Source organism: Eublepharis macularius, chromosome 14 (assembly GCF_028583425.1).
Source record: "Eublepharis macularius isolate TG4126 chromosome 14, MPM_Emac_v1.0, whole genome shotgun sequence".
NCBI classification, from domain to species: domain Eukaryota; kingdom Metazoa; phylum Chordata; class Lepidosauria; order Squamata; family Eublepharidae; genus Eublepharis; species Eublepharis macularius.
Genome location: NC_072803.1, coordinates 65896671 through 65902500, shown reverse-complemented (window position 1 = coordinate 65902500; position 5830 = coordinate 65896671).

Genomic DNA, 5830 nt, shown 5'->3' with positions numbered 1-5830 from the left:
AATTTCCATTCTAATTCTTTATTTTTCATTGCTCTTACTTGCTCTTGCAATATCTTAATTTCTTGTACTATTGATTTTTTCCCTGGTTTCTTCTTTAATTCTTGCTCTTTTTATGCAATTTCTCTTGAATTTCTTGAGCTTTCTCCTGCTTCCTTTTTTATCTCTGTTGTTTAAAGTAATTAATATTCCCCTTATTACTGCTTTATATGTATCCCATACCATCCGGGTTGAGCCTTCATTATTTTTGTTAGTTTGAAAAAAGTATGTTTCTTTCTGTAGATATTCCATATTTTCTTGATTATGCAATAGGTCTTCATTTATTCCCCATTGTAATTTCTTCTGTTGCTTTCTTTCCAAAACAATGGATTGTGGTCCGAGCTCACTCTTGGCATTATTTCCACTTTTTTTGTCTGTAATGCCAATTCTTTTTTTTTTTAAATTTTATTGGTGGGTAAAACATCTTATACAATTTCACACTATTTTGTAATATCATTGTTGTCCAATACATCGTTATTTACTCATTAACCCCAGTTCTCCTGTCTATTCCCTGTACCCACCCACCCCAACCTCCCTTTCCGTATTAGACTTCCAACAGCATTGCATCCCCCCGGCTACTCTTTATTTACTTAAATCCTCTACCACTTTTATCTTTATACTCCCCCTTATCCACAGGTAAAGATATTTATAGCTTCCCATTTTAATAATTCTCCAAAGACCATAGCTTTCCCCTTAAGTCCCATTTTTTCTCTAAGTAGGTTTTAACTTTCCCCCAAGTCTGCACAAAATCTTCAGGGTCTTCTTCTTTCAATTTGCGTGTCATTTTGTCAATTTCTGCCACATTTATAATTTTCTGAATCCACTCTTCTACTTCAGGTATTTCTTCCTTCTTCCAGTACTGTGCATATAATATTCTTGCTGCTGTTGCCATGTAAAAATCAACACTCTATCTTTACAGTCATATTTTTCTAAGTTCAAGCATGATAATAACATCTCTGGATTTAAGTTAATTTTCTTTTGTAAAATTTCTGACATTAACTCTACTATTTTTGACCAAAAAGCCTTAGCTTTATCGCAAGTCCACCACATATGATAGAAGGAACCTTCATGCTGCTTACATTTCCAACATTTATCCGACATTTGACTGTTGTTAATTGCTAGTTTCTTGGGAGTCAAATACCATCTATACATCATTTTAAACACGTTTTCTCTTATTGTAATACAAGTTGATATTTATTATATAAAGTTAAACAATTCGGGGACCTAGCAGGTTTTTATCTAAATAAAAAGAAATCCAAATTATGGCTGTTGTGGGTTTTCCGGGCTGTATTGCCGTGGTCTTGGCATTGTAGTTCCTGACGTTTCGCCAGCAGCTGTGGTTGGCATCTTCAGAGGTGTAGCACCAAAAGACAGAGATCTCTCAGTGTCACAGTGTGGAAAAGATGTAGGTCATTTGTATCTACTCAGGAGGGGTGGGGTTGAGCTGAGTCATCCTATAAGGTACAGGACACACAACCCATTCCCTGGGGATTATGTTTAAGAGACGGGGGAGCTCCCAAATGGCCATCTTTTGGAATCTCCAGATGTGCTGCAAGTTGCAGCTTGGTCACTATACTCCTCTCAGAGAAGATTCTCCACATGTAACTTTTTCCCATTTCCTTCTCTTTAAGAGACAGATCATAAACAAAACATCTTCCTGACTCAGGGGCACATTCATCCATTCTTCTAAATTTCATTCCTTCTTCCCTGTTTCCCAAGTATTTACATGGGAGACAGATTGCCTTTGCAATCGGTCAGGGACACTTAGGATTTCAGACAGGGGTCACTTTCACTATGGCAGCTGTGAAGATCGTCTATGATGCCAGCCATATTGAGTTGGATTCACAAGTCAGGTTTTTTGCCTACTAGTTGGATGATTGAAATGATTATCACCCAGTCTGGAAAGACAATCCAGAGTGTATTATGCAAATCCATGTTTGGCAGTTATTGGACTTATAGCCCCTGGAGGCAGGCAAGTTAATTATGCTACTCTATCCTCTGCTCCACCTGCCTGCCCCATTCCTGTTCATCCCAAACCATTTGAATAAAAAAGGCTTGGGTTGCTTCTGGAAGGTGACACAAGCTCATGGTCAGAGGAAAAGTGTGCTGATATGGCCTGACCCTCACTAGGAAACACCTTTGGGCACCTTTACAGATCTGACTTGGCTCACGGATGGCATTCCTGCTCAGTCATAAAAGCTTTTGCTGGAACAGGAGGGCTCACAGTATAGGGTGGAGCATTTGCATGAGAGAACTGACAGTGCAAGAGCTACTTATCTCTCTTCCTCCATGATTCTCTCCTATAAAACAGGATTTGGGAAAATGTGTTTGCTATTGTAGTATGTAGTTATGACATAAGTGCACTCACTCCCCCACTGCACTGAGAGGCAGATTTTTCCTCCAAAATTGTCAAGATTGCTTGCTGTGGCTGGGCAGCCTCTGGTAGCATGTCTCTGGATGTTATTTAAAGGCCTTTCCCCCACACTTTAAGCTTATATATTTATGGCTTATATCCCAGACCAAATATTTAGTAGAGGAGAAGCAAGAGCCCACATCTTCAAATGAAATGACACCAGAGGCTGAGTAACGTTAAAAAGGAAAGCCAGTTTATTAAACAGGGAGGGATTGGTATATAGGTAGGTAGGGAAAGTAAAGCTGAGGTAAACTTTCATTGTAGAACAGGATACTTCACAATTAGGCACAATAAACTTAAAACTTATTTTCAGTAGTCACGGTTCTTAAAAGTGAGAGGTTGGTAGTTTCAGACTTAAGTTGCATTAACAAGGTTTCTTCATAGATTTCACTCTATAGCTTAGATGTTCTGACTTCAATACAGCACTCTTTACTCCTTACACCCAACCCAGGGTCCTCCTCAGAGCTCCTTTTTTAGACACTGGGCAGGAATTATTCTTTGCCAAAAGACATAACCCAGATCACTTGGCTAAAAGGGAGTCTCCTTTCACTACACACTTCCTCTGCTAACACCCCCCTCAGTTTTATCTTGTCTGTGTAAATTAGTGGAGGCTTTCACACTTAAGTACTTTAACCAAAAGTCTTCTTTAAACCTAAAACTGTTTCAGTTAGGGCAAACATTTCCTTTTTTCTCACAGAGAGGATTATCAGTCTGACCCTCCTTGTCAGACTCCAAACTTCAACTCCCCCAACAATTCTGTCAGCACCAATTGTTACCTTCTCACTGATCAATCACGGGGCGGGGACGGGGAGCAGCCCGTCAATCATTCTCCCTTCAGGCAGTTTTTGAACCTTTTTCCTTCCGCTTTCTGGATGCTGCACTTAGTAAACCTTTTGTTTAAAAGCCCATTCCATCACAATAGTGCTGACATATGGTTGATTTATTACATGGAATGTATGCGCTTTGTTGAGTTCACGCTCACCTCAGTGTTGGCAGGTCCCTCTACCGTGGTGCTGACGGGTCGCTGGCCTCCCCCTTCTTGGGGTATCCCTGCCCCAGACCGCCTGGCCAGTCTGCTGGATGCCCTCAGGCCCCAGGCGGGCGCTCCCTCAAGGCCTCAGATCTGGCTTGAGAGGGAGCCGTGGGAGGAATCCCCCTTTAGGTGCTCCTCTCTCTAATCTGGAGGGCTAGCCCTTACATCAGGGATACACCTCCGGTCTCCTCCCTGGCCAGGAGGTACTGCCTGCCTTATATCCCTGCCTAAGTGATAGAGACTCTTGCCTTTTCGGCTGATGAACAACAAGAAATTTTGTCCGGGATGACTTCCATCCTTAAAGAGTCAGACAATCCACCCAAGGATGATTGGGACACATTGAAATTTCTTAAATCTAAACGAACCAAATTCGATTTGCATGCCTCCACATTATTCGACTATCATACCTCCCAAATCATTCCACGGGGCTTAAGAATTCAAAAACCTCCGGGAATGTTTGGAGAAGATGAATTATTTAAATCAGACTGGGCATCTATCCTTAACAAGTGTAGCTTCGATCTCATGCTTTTAGTTATTAAAAGATGCAAGAAAGAATGTCAATCACTGACAACTGAGATCCAAGAAATGGAAGCTTCAATTAAAGCTACGGTGTCCACCCTTGACTTTGATGCACGCCTTAAAGAAATAGAACAACAAGTCCAACAATTTGAAACACGCACTAAGGAGATTAAAATTAAGAAATACAAACGTGACAACTTGGACTATGCTAACAGTAGAGTTTACTTTTGGTGGGATCAGACCAGGATCAACTCTAGAGGACAACGTAAAGTTTCTTGGGCTAATCCTGTTAGTACTTTTTCAGACCTAGAAACATCGGGGATATCAGATAGCTCTGGCGATGAGGCATCTAGTGGTAGGAACTTGAGAACTAGAACAATTTATCCAAACCAGAGACCTTCTTTTTTAGAAAGAGGCAAAAAGAAATCTTTCTCAAGAACACGGATGAAAGTCTAATTTTTAATTTATCCTCTCGGGTCTTGAGCCATTCGGAAACTGCAGTCCTTAATAAGGGACTGGGATTTGTGCCCACCCCATTATATCAACCACTTCAAACAAGGGTAGACTTATTCAAGCTGGTTCGTCAAATTAAACTTAAAAAATTTTTTAGATCCCAAACGGAGCCTACACCTAGTGTGGGATTTGAATTGCCAAAGAAATTAAAGGGTCCATCATCATTTCTACCACCTGTAACTGACCATCGTATAGAAACGTTTGAACACATGATTCTTAAGGAACTTCTTCAACTAGAGAGCAAACCACCCAGGACTTGGCAAAACTTATCACGCCTGGAGAGACAGGCTCTTAAGAATCTGCAAATGGACTCCAACATAATAATTAAATCTGCCGATAAGGGTGGGGGTATTGTTCTTATGGATAGGGAAATGTATGTAACGGAAGTATATAAACAACTCCAGGATACCTCTTTTTATACACCGCTTTCATCTGATCCAACTAACCAAATTAAGGAATTGATCAAAATTGTTTTAGATGAAGCAAGGGAGATGGGAGAAATTAATGATGCAATATATAAATCTTTACAGGTTGCCTCTCCTAGGGTTCCAGTATTTTATATACTGCCTAAAATTCATAAAAAAGTTTTTCCCCCACCCGGCAGACCAATTATTTCGGGGTGTGGCTCCATTTTGGAACCTTTAGCGATTTTGTTAGACTCAATACTACAACCAGCAGTCACAGAAATTGATGGTCTATTGCATGACACACGGGACTTTATTAAAAAGATTGAGAATATTCAGTTGGAAGAAGACACTATATTCCTAACAATGGATGTTAATTCCCTTTATACCATCATTCCACATCAAGAAGCACGTGAGGTGGTAGAGGAAACCCTTGGAAACCTAACAGAACACTACTTTCCATCACCGTTTCTATTACAACTACTTGACTTGGTATTGGAGAAAAATTATTTTTGCTTTGAAGAAAAAATTTTTTTCCAGAAGAAAGGTGTAGCCATGGGATCTTCTGTGGCACCATGTATTGCAAACCTGTTTATGGCCCGTTGGGAGAGAACATTCATTTTAAATGACACTAATCCCTTTAGGAACAACATTTGCTTCTTTTGTAGATATCTTGACGATTTATACTTTTTATTTAAGGGTGAAGCCCAAATACAGGATTTTTGTGATTGGCTCAATAATCAGGATCCAAATGTTAAGTTCACCTGGCGTTCTGACTACTTTGGAATTAATTTTCTTGATGTTGTTACGTTTAGAGACTCCAGTAATAAGATAAAAGTTAGAACATACACGAAGGAAACGGACCGGAATTCTTATCTGGAATTTAGCTCATTCCATCCTCGACATTTGAGA